Source organism: Hippopotamus amphibius, chromosome 3 (genome assembly GCF_030028045.1).
Source record: "Hippopotamus amphibius kiboko isolate mHipAmp2 chromosome 3, mHipAmp2.hap2, whole genome shotgun sequence".
In the NCBI taxonomy this organism is placed as follows: Eukaryota; Metazoa; Chordata; class Mammalia; order Artiodactyla; family Hippopotamidae; genus Hippopotamus; species Hippopotamus amphibius.
In genome coordinates this window covers 176,395,724-176,407,826 of record NC_080188.1, presented here as the reverse complement: position 1 = coordinate 176,407,826, position 12,103 = coordinate 176,395,724, and the positions used below count along the sequence as shown (strand labels likewise).

Below are 12,103 nucleotides of genomic sequence, written 5' to 3'. Positions count from 1 at the left end.
TCAAGATCGTTTTTGTAGATGCTCTGGGAGGCGTTCATATCCCAGATATTGAAAATAGCTTGTCATAATGGGCCCTATGCTTGGTACCATACATGATTTATTCTATTTTTACTGCTGTAAACAGCATTGTCTTCAGCATCATTTTATGAAAGAAATTAAACCGTTTTCACAAGATCATGGGGTTTAGGCACCTCACCTACTGTGTCTAATGGATAAGTGCTCCCTGCCTCATGTTTCTGGAGGATGGCTAAGAAATCAGCTAAAACATGGTGATTGACCAATTTACTTTTTAAAAAAAGATGTCAATGGATGGCAATCCCACAACCTCTGACTTTAACCAAGATATGTCTTCCTCAGACTGGCTCTTGCTGGATTATGCAGGCCTCCTCATCTCTTGACTAGATTCTCTGTGATGAGTTTTGGCCTTGGATCAGTTATCACATGAGAGACCTACAAGGATTTTCCTTAAAAAAAAAAAAAAAGTTCTAAAATCAGTCACCTAAGCTTCAACTTTAAAAAGTTAAAAAGGAAGGTAGATTAAGTCCAAGGTATATATGGAAGTCAATAACATAGACATTGAACAAACAATACAGAAAATTCAATGAAACCAAAAGTCAGTTCTTTGAAAAGGCAATAGAATTGATAAACCTCTAGGTAAGAAAAAAAAAAGAGAGAGAGAGAGAAAAGAAAAATTATCAATATGAGAAATGAGGGAGTTCAAAAGAGCCAACAGACTTTAAAAAGATGGTAAGAGTATGAACAACTTTCCACCATATTAGATAGAAAGGACAAATTTCTTAAAAGTCAAAAATTACCAAACCAACAAAAATAGGAAAAAAAAAAAAAAACAGAAAACCTTAATAACCCTATAGAGTCAATGAATTAAATTTATTTAAAAAAATTTTTTTTAATCCCTTCACAAAGAAAACTCCAAGTCCAGATGGTTTCACTGGTGAATTATATTAAATACTTAAGAAAGGGGAAAAATTACATATTTTAAACAAATCCTTTCCAAAAACAGAAAAAGGAACAATTCCCAACTCCTTTCACAAGGCCAGTGTTAACCTAAAACCAAAACCAAACAAACTTTCCACAAAAATAAATAAATACAAATCAATTTTCCTTGTGAATATAGATGCAAAAATACTTAACAAAATATTAACATATCAGCCATATATAAAAAGGACAGTACACCCTAATAAACACCACAGTGGAGTTTATCTCAGAAATGAAAGGTTGGTTTAACATTCAAACATCAATGTAATTACTCATGTTCACAGGTGAAGTAAAGCATCTCATCATCTCAATATATGCAGAAAAAGCACTTAAGGTTAGACACCTGTTCATGATAAAACCTCTCAGCAAACTGGGAATGAACTAATTCCATCAATCTGATAATGAGCATTTTAAAGAAACCTAAAATGCTCACACAATTGATACCAAAAGATTAAACATTTTCCCCAAGATTAAGAAGGCAATATTGTGGGTTCCCACAATTTCTATTCAATAATGTGTTAGAGGTTCCTAGTCCACATAACAGTGCAAGAAAAATAATAAACTTATATACATTGGAAATCAAATAGTAAATTTTTCTTTATTCTTAGACCACATGTTAGTGAATATAGACTATCCTAAGCCCTACATTTTTTTTTAAAAAGGCTACTAGAAATAATAAGTGATTTAGCAATATTACAGGATACAAGACAATATACAAAAATCAATTTTATGTTTAAATAACAATTTAAAACCAAAATTAAGAAAAAGCATTTACAATAAAATGAAATAAAATGAAATATTTAGGGATAAATTTAACAAAATATGTACATGACCTGTATGCTAAAAAATATAAAACATTATTGAGAGAAATTTTTAAATGTCCAAGAAAATGAAGAAACAGTCCATGTTCAGGGATTAGAACTCTCAGTGTTATTAAAATGTCATTCCCCCCAAACTCACCTATAGGTTCAATACAATTCCAAACAAAATTGTAAATTGACAAAACTAATTCTAAAATTTTTATAGAAATGTAAAAGATCTAGAATAGCCAATTTTTTTAAAAGAACAACAACATTGGAGTACTTCCACTATATGATTTCAAGATAATTGAAAACTACAGTAATCAAGACAGTATGGTACTGGCGTAAAGTACACAGATAGATTAATGAAAAAGATAAATAATAAAGAGATAGACCCATTATGTTACCCGCACTGTCAATTTATTTTCAACAAAGGTGCCATGATAATTCATTGGGGAAAGGAAAGCCAACAAATGGTGCTGGAACAACTGATAATCTGTTTGGAAAAAAATTAATTTTGATCCTTTCATTCCCACCTTCACCAAAAATATCTCAAAATGGATCATAAATCTAAACATGAAAGCTAAAACTATAAACGTTCTAGAGGAAAACATGGAAGAAAATATCTTCGTGACCTTAGGGTAGGCAATGTTTTCTTACGTAGAACACAAAACATGAACCATAAAAGACAAAGTTGTTATAATGAATTTAATTAAAATTAAAATCTTCTGCTCTTAAAAGAGCAGATGGGGAGGAAAGCCACAGATAAGGAGAAAATATCTGCAGTACATATAACTGACAAAAAAATTGGTATCCAGAATATACAAAGAATTCTTGCAATTGAATACTAAGAAGACAACCAAATTTTTTAAATGGGCAAAGTATTTTAATAGGTGTATCACAAAAATTACACAAATGTCTGATATGCCCATGAAAAGATGCTCAACATCATTAGTCATAAGGGAACTGCAACATAAAACCACAGTTAGATACCACTACACATCCACTAAAACAACTAAGATTTAAAAGACTGACAATAACAAGTATGGATGAGGATATGGAGCAATGGAAACTCTTGTATAGTGCTGGTAGAAATTAAAAATTATACAACTATGTTTTTAAAACATTTGGGACATTTCTCATAAAGTTAATATTATGGTCACATGACCTGACAATTCCATACCTAGGTAATTACCCAAGAAAAATGAAAATATATCTCTACATAAAAACCTGCACATGTATGTTCAAAGCAGCTTTATTCATAACAACCAAAAGCTGAAAACAACCCAAACATTCAAATATCCAAATAAATGGATAAGCAAATTGGGATCTATTCATCCCATGGAATACTAATCCACAATAAAAAGGAAGTAATTACTGTTACATACAGCAACATGGATTAACTCTCAGAAATACTCTGTTGAACTAAAGAAACAGAGCAAAGAATGCATGCTATTTGTTTCCATTTATATGAAATTCTACAAAAGGCAAAACTAATCTATAGTAACAGTAGATTAATGTGATCGGGAATGATGGCAAAGGGGCATAAAGGTACATTTTGGGATGATGGAAAAAGTCCATATTTTAGTTGTGGTGGTGGTAAAATAGGTGGTGTGTACATTTACTGAAATTAAGTGTATTCTTTAAAAGGGTGCACTTTAACATATGTAAATTAAATCTCAATTAAGTTGATTTAAAATACTGTAGATTAAATTTGTGGAATATAATAAAGCAACACATTGAGGAAAATTTACACCTTTTTATTGAAGTATAGTTGATTTACAGTGTTGGGTTAGTTTCTCATGTAGAGCAAAGTGATTCAGCTATACATATATATTCTTTTTCATATTCCTTTCTATTATGGTTTGAAAATTTACATCTTTGAATGCTTACATTAGAAAGAAGAAATGATAAGAGTAATGATATAAGCTTCCAAGTTAAGAAGTTAGAAAAATAAGAAAGAGAGAGAAGAAAGAAAGAAAAGAAAGAAAGAAAGAAAGAAAGAGAAAGAAAGAAAGAAAGAGAAAGAAAGAAAGAAAGAAAGAAAGAAAGAAAGAAAGAAAGAAAGAAAGAAAGAAAGAAAGAAAGAAAGAAAGAAAAAGAGAAAGAAAGAAAAAGAAAGAGGGAGAGAGGGAGGGAGGGAAAGGGAGGGAGAGGGAGGGAGAGAGGCAGGGAGTAGAAGGAAACAATAAAGAGCAGAGTTTACTGAAACAGGAAAGAAAGAAACAAAATTGAGACTCAACAAAGCCAAAAGTTTGTTCTTTGAAAAGAATAGTAGAAATAGACAAACTTCTAACCATGCGGTTCAATACCATAACCATTAGTCATATGTGGCTATTTAATTGTAAATACACAGTAACTAAAATTGAATACCATTAATGTAGTTCCTCAGTCACACTAGCTACATTTCAAGTGTTCAATAGCCACATCTAGCTAATGGCAGCCTCACTGGACAGAGCAGAACAGAGCATTTCCATCATTGCTAAAAGTTCTTTTGGACAGGACTACTCAAATAAGTCTGACCACAGAAAAGAGAAGACACGTGCAAGGTCTTTGTCCTCAAGAAATGTTTGTTCTCATGAGTGAAAAAGACAAATTACACAAGAAATTATGATAAAATTATAATACACTCCAATGATATAGGGAACCACATGTCAGGAAGCCCAAACTTGCATCACCCTAGAGGCCTCCTTAGAGGAAGGTATTTTTAAGATAAGTATGAGTTAGCCAGAAAAAGAGCTACAGAGAGAACATGCTTGGCTAGAAGCCCTGACCCCTTGGAGAGAAAAGGTGATGGTACATTTGCCCACCACAAGCTGGATGTCTAACCACCTAAATTTCAATTCTACCCAACAAACACTGATTTGATATTTGAAGGGAAAAACAGAGGCTTGGAAAGGATCTTGACAGAATGGATATGCTGCTAAAAACACCTCTCCTTACCATGTTACTGAACAGGGTTAGGCAGGAAGGAAACGGTGTGCTTATCAGCAGCTTGCTGTTTCCTCCTGACCACCTGTACCCACTGCCAACCGTGCTTCTCCCATGAAGAAGACTGTGCTTGACAAGTTCTAGGTATAGCAAGGAGGATGGTCTAGATGGACATAAGTAATGAAAAGACAAAATCACATGTATGAATGCAACATCCATTTCCCCTCAGCACTGCCTCTCAACAGGCCATGGAGCCCTGGGTAGATGGGACTCAGAAAAGCAGATATGGTTAATTCTCTTCCTTCTCAGGGAACTGGAAGATGGGTTCACACTTTCCAAAGTTCAGTTAATTCGTGAACAAATATGTATTGACACTTCTGTGTTCCAGACTCTGGAGATAAAATGATGCACAAGAGATTCTTTCTGACTTCAGGAAATACAGGGGAAAATATATGGTGCCATAAAAAGGATGCCCAGTCTACCCTTGGGGGGTCAGGGCAGGCGTCCATGAGAAAAATGCTTCCATTATATTTATACACCATCTAATGATACATGATACCTTATATCCTTTAAGAAACCTGGTAAGGGGAGGGTTACCTGCCTACGTAGGAAAAGAAGCATCGGTATGGAGGTCAAATCTGTCACTGTCCAAGTAAAGTCAGGTTTCCCAGGCATTGGTTTGGTCTCCTACCAGGGTACCTTAATGATAAAAACAAACATGTTGTTGACAAGACCAGGGTTAAGTGCAAGATTCATCCAACCCATAAATCTTGAAATATCAAGAAGCACATAGTCAGCCAGGCGCTGATCTGCCCTGCTGCTCTGTTGAAATTTTCCTGGCCAATCACCCGCTCCCAGAGATGGAGGCCAAGCTAAAAAAATGTGGGTCCCAGGAGCACAGCATTGAAATTGAAGGCAGAGTTTATCCACATCTGACCCAAGCCAGGAGGCTGCAGAAGGGAATGTGAAGTGTGCTATGTAACCCAAGCTGGCTTCTTAACCAGAAGGAATGGAGGCAGATGGGCGAATGGATGGATTAATAGAAAGAAGAGCAGAGGGAGAAGAGCCGCGTGTGCAACAGAAAACCTCTGAGGTAGAAGGGAAAACTAGCTTCGTGTGGGCAACGGGTTGGGAAATGCCTCTGGTTAGAAATAAGCCAAGTACACCTAGTTGGAGTTGACACATGACATTTATCTCCAGTTTTCAACCAAAACCAAGATCGTGCCATCAGGGTTGAAAAAACTTAAAATTCAAAGGAAACATTTCCGCTGCTGTGGGGAAGTCCATGCTAATTCTACCCTGACCTGAAGAATGATCGCTTACTTTCAGGACAGGGACTAAGAAAGGACTGTCATGGGGAAAAGATCAAAAATAAGACCAAAGCAACCACGACCACAACAAAGAGAGAGAGAGATAAAGAGAGACCTAGAAATGAACACCCACTTGCTTTCAGATAAACAAGTTGAGTCAAGGTGGTGTTGAGGTGACAGATCCTATATTGTAGCCAAGAACCCCCAAAACTAAACAAATACAGTGGTTTTCCTTTCCTCCCAACAGTATGACTGCTGCAGCCTCTATCCGGTGGGGAGGGGGTGAGAAAAACGTTCTACATTACTAAAGACTGACTTAATGTATATAATTCAGTTAAATGATTTGTCTGTCTTTTTTTCTGTTTTGTTTTTAATTTACTTCACTTGAGCAGGCCTGAGTTGCAATGGTGAAGTAAAGAGATGGTTTTTGGCAGCTCAGGAAAATTCCACCTCTTTTCCTCATCCCTCCCCTTGGCAACCTCCTTTCCTGTTTTTCGTGCTGATGGAGAGCTCCCACAGCCTCTTCAATCCCTTCCTCACCAGTCATTTACAAAGGACTCTGGCAAGCATCCTTTCTTTTATTGGTACTACAACCCTGTGAAAAAGTCACCCGAAGTATCGTTTTTGCCATTTTACAGATGAGAAAACTGAAAACAAAGAAGTAACATGACATACAATAAGCGGCAGAGTTCTAATAAGAACCCAGGTCTCTTAACTTAAGTCTCAGAGTTTCTTCAAGCAGATCACACTGGATAAATAAAATGAATTTTATGTCAAGTGACAAACTTGTGCTGAAACAGTAGCTATATAACTAGTACCTAAAAGTAATGCTTCTATACTAACAACTATGCAAGATAACATCCCCAGTTGGTTGAAATATTCCTCTTACCTATGTGAAATCAAAAACACCAGTCACTTTGGAAAACAGTTTGGCAATTTTTTATAAAGGTAAACATACAGTAACCAAATAACCCAGCAATTCTATTGCTAGATATTTATCTACCAAAGATAAGTGAAAAATACATGATCAGAAAAAGACTTATGAATGTTCACAGCAGGTTTATTCATAACAGCCAGATCAGGAAACAGCCCAAATATCTATCAACAGGTGACAGGATTGACAGACAATGGAATGTTACTCAGTAGTAACAAGAATGCACTATTGATATATGCAATAACATGCAGAGCAAAAAAGAAGTCAGACACAAAAGAGTTCAATGCTGTCTCAGTTTATTTCTCGAACACTCTAAATAGGCCAAACTACCCTTTAGTATCAGAAAGTAGATCAGTGGTTGCCAGGTATGGGGAGATTGATGCAAAGGGGTAGCAGGGTGGGGAAATGTTACATACCCTGATTTGGTGGTATTTACAAGAGTTTATACATTTGTCAAAACTAAAAGGACTGTTTACTTAAGGTATGTGCAATACACTGGATGTAAATCATAACTCAATAATGGTGATTTAAAAAGAAGAAAACACACACCAGTCACGTGGATAAGTGAATGAACTACATAATGTCACCTATTTAATAAGAGTTTTTGACGATTGCAGTGGGTGCTGCTATATGCCACCCAGACCCCTGCATTCAGTATTGGCAGTAGCTGACAGCACTTAGCTGAGTCATTCTCTGGGAAATGCCCTCAGTGAATGCAGGAAAGTTGCCTTGCTCGAGGTCTTGTCCCACTGGGAGAGCCAACCTGCATCCACTGACTGGGGAACGAGCAGTAAAGGCCCAGTTCCCTTGCCTCAAGGTGAGAAGATTCTGAAGGGATTGTTGCAGGTGACTTGAAGCTTCTTTCTTCTTCGCAAAAGAATTTGGAGACAAAGCAGGGAGGTTAAGAAAGTAAAGAGTTTATTTAAGCAAGGATAGGCTCTCAGAGGGAGAGCGGGCAGACAGGTGAGGAGCTGCTGCCCTGGGTTTCTTTGGCAAGCAGGTTATGAAGGGGCAGAATATTCACTGGGGAAGAAGGAGTTTGGGGGTCATATTCCCTGATTTTCATCCCAGCTCCATTTTCCTGAGGGGAGGAGGGATTTCTGTACTTATTTAGCTTAGATTGGAAGGGTCATGGCATCGGTGCATGCTGGGTACTTCTTATCCATAAGGCTAATTTTGTTGTAATTAGAGCAAATGAGCAACAGGTCACATTCCGCCTTTCCCCACCTTTCTTTGTCTGCTACCTGGGCACTTAACTACCCAGAATGTGTGATTTCCTGTCAGTCTGGAGTTGCCTGCTTTCCTCTGTCTGCCTGTGGACCCCTGCTTTTTACAAGACGTGGGATTTCTTGCCACCTGGCCCTGGCCACTGTCCCCATTTCTCTGCTCATACCTAGCTACCTGCCTGCTGTAATAGGATCATCCCAACTTTAGAGTTACCCAAAGGATCTTGCGAGGCCTTCGTTGTGATGGTTTCACATTTCAGCTCTTCCCTCTGCCCAGTCCTACTTCCTTCATCCCCCAACAGGTGTTGCTTTTGAGAATACCCCTGCACACAAATTCCAGTCTCCTGTAGAAGTTTTCCAGTGGAAGCTTATCTAAGATAAGGACAGTGAGACAGGCACTTTTAAAGGACTTGGCACAGAGAGGGAGGCAAAGCAGTAAAGGGGGTAATGAGAGTATAGCCTGGTAAGTCTACAATGAAGAAATACATCCTGAGGATAGAGTAGGGAATACATCCTGAGGATAGAGTAGGGACTGCGGCAGGGGGCATTAATAAATTTTAGTCAGAAAAAATAGCACATTTCCTCATAGTTTTAGTTACAAAATACAGATGTCTTTGTTCTTGTCTCATTATACTGGTTTTGATGGCCAGGAAGGACACGGTAATCCATTCGGGAGAGTAAAGTTGTCCAAATATGAGGAGAAAATGCCAAAGGACCAGCTTGATGAGATCAAGGCTTGACATTTTCATGATCTCAGGGAACTGAGGATTTTTTCTGCCTATTTCCTTGAAATGTTTTTCTGTTGGTTTAGAACAGCCTAACTCTTAAATTCTACCAGGTTTTATCAAAAGATTCACAGCAGGTAACTCATAAGTGCTTTTTGTATTGACTGTTGGATCCTGGAATTAAGGCTTTTGGGGGATGATACATAACAATGATTTTGCAGAAATAATCTAAATTTGTAATCATGAATGCAGAGTTTATCTGCTTCTCAGACTGTGATGACTAGAAAAATTGGGATTCCGGCATGCCCCCAAAGCCTGTAGGGGTGGAGGAACGTGTGGGATAGGGGAGTACAGACTCCATGCTGAGGGGCTCCTCAACTGTAAAGACTAAGTGATGTTTAAATCCACCCTCCAAAAGTCTCAAATGACTGAAATTACTTTTAGGCTTGTTTCTCCCAATCTCTGGAAGGCATGTTTTACTGATTTGTTTTATGAGCTCAATAAATCACTAGGCTCTATTGATTTTTTATGGCTAGTCAATATAATCCCTTACCTACTCCAAAATGTGATGATGATGATAGACAGAAAGATGATAGACAGATAAAATAAAAGCTGATATTGATCTTTAATGTCTCTGGAGAAGACCAAGCAACCCCAGAGTTCTTTATCTTTAGCCCACCCATACTGGGGGGTTTCTCCAGCCAGGAACTTCCTTTGAGAAAAAGGAGGAGAGAAGAATATCAGAGGCAGAAATCCTTAGTCATTCAGAGAAGACATGAAAGATGGTATCTGTCACTGGTGTTAAGATTGCACTTTATCAGCCCTTAGAGAACTCAAAGGCCCCCGGGGCACTTTGTTGTCAGGGAGGGATTTTCTTAGGGTAGGGACTTCCCCAAGAGTCTCTGTCAAGTTTCCCTCTCTGTAGTTGCCAAAAGCCAACTGTCAATGTACAAATGAGTTGTATTTTGTTGATCGTTGGACACGTGAAGCTGCATGCATTAATTCAAATACAAGTAAGGGAATTTTTTTCTATGCTACACTTTCAGGTGGAGAAAAATTTGTCCCCACCCCCCTGCCAAAAAAAAAAAAGGAAAGAAAATCAACATGATTTCTAGTGTCCTGGGATGAGTAAACAGTCAATCCAAACTGCTATAATTTTTGTGATCAGTTTCTAAATTTTTACTATGTAAGTGATCCTATTTTGGAAGAGGCAGCATGGTGTATTGAATTCTGACTGAATCTCAGGTCTACCATGTATGGTCAGTGTGACCTTAAGCAAGTTACATAGGCTCCTGAGCCTCAGGTACTTTTATCAGCAAGGTGGGGATTCTAATGTCTATATTATTGCAGTTCTTTTTGAAAAGCAAAGGAACTGGTTTTGAAACGCGTGATTTGTGTGCTTAACAAATGACAGCCAATCTTGTTATCGTAGTTTTCCTCACTCCAAATACTCACTGCAAAAAATTCAGTCATTAAAGAAAAAAATTTGAAAAGGCTCTTGATGCCTAAGTCCCTTTATATACAAAACAGTCCTACTGGACGAGTTGAATTCTACAGTTACTTTCAACTCAGACTTTCTATGATTCAGTTTTAACTAGCATATGAATGACGCAGATAGAGAAACTATTATTTTTATATAGAACTTTAACAAATATGCTTTGATAGAAAGTTAGGTGTCAGAACACCACATTTCCCAGCATCCTGACTAACAAAAATGTGACCAAACATTGGTCTCAAAGTGTTTGAGACTAAAAGGAGTAACAAGAAGATGAAAGATTTTAAAATATAAAATTCTATTCCCTTTATCACAAATGTCATTATAGCCCTTATCTGAAAAATGGGGTAATAATGTAATTAATTCTTTGGGCCGTTGTGAGGATTCCACTTTTAAATAAATGTAAATCATTAAGCCTAAGTACCTGGCATCTAATGTGAGCAAAATGAACAGCAGCTATTAGTATTAGCTATTAGAGCAAAAGCACCTCCAAACGCTCCCTGATCTTTGCATGAATGGCTCCTTCATTCATGGATTAATTCATTCACCCAGTATCTACTGAACACATTGTTTGCCAGGCACTGGTCCAGTCACTGGGAATGGGGCTGTAACGGTGAAGGCAAAGTCCCTGCTGTCCTTGAAATCTCAGCTCCACTGTCATCTCCTTCCAGAGTCCTTCTCGATCACTCAGACTAGATCACACCTCCTTGTCCATCACCACCACCACATTGTCACCCCTTCAGGTCAATAAGGTTTATTTGATTCAAAAATGCTTATCACTATCCAAAACTCTCTTGTTCATTTATTTGCTTACTTACTTCTTTCCCGCTTACCAGCCATTCACTCCACTCCAACTACCACAGAACAGACACTCCATAAAGGACAATGACTTCTCACTTACCACTGTGTTCCCACAGTGCTGGCTGTTACTCAGTGTTCACATCATTCAACCCAACTTTAATAGCAAAATTCCAGAGAAGAGAATCTTTCGAGCAATTCGTTTGCTCTTCTTTGTGGATTACATTGATGTGTGGAATTTATGAAGAAAAGCTAGAAGAGCTGAGATCATTTAACTTATAGGAGAGAAATAAACTTTAAAAATGGCTTTTGATAATCTAGAAGTCTGGGTTCTAGTGCTGTGAGACCATCTAGGAGTCACAGCCTCTCCAACCATGTCCTTGTCTGTAAAAAGGAAAGGATGATGTCCACTCTGACAGACCCACTTGTAGGGCTGTCATGTGGCAAAATACAAATATAGCTAGCATTAGGACCCTAGCCTTTACATCATGCTTTAACATGCATTTGCCCAGCTGAGTCTTACAAAAGTGACCCTTCCAAGTACAGAGGGGAGGGGCTCTTTTCATTCTGTTTTATGGGAGAAGATACTAATATTAGAGAGTTCTTTTGACGTGGGTAAGAAAAGAAACAAGGAAAAGAGAGAAGCAGCTGGGATTGCTTGGCGGGGGTGCTGTGGGGAGAAGGGTCAAGCAGCATCTTTGGAAGATGCTATTGTTCATCACACTCCCACTTTTGCTGTCATCTGTGACTTTTGCTATCTCAGTCACTCTCATCCCACTTTATAGATGGGGAAAGTGAAGCGCAGAGAGTTAAGGTAATGGTTTACCCACAAGTAACCTACTGGTAAATAAAGATGACAGGCTATGAAGCCAGTTCCTCCAACTTCAA

The 12,103-nt window shown here is 37.9% G+C and overlaps 1 long non-coding RNA gene across 1 annotated transcript in view; it reads right to left on the bottom strand.

Moving 5' to 3' along the window:
* Window positions 1–12,103, bottom strand: part of LOC130849241 (uncharacterized) — a 116,991-nt gene that overhangs the window by 1,290 nt on the left and 103,598 nt on the right. The gene's annotated exons all lie outside the window — the stretch shown is intronic.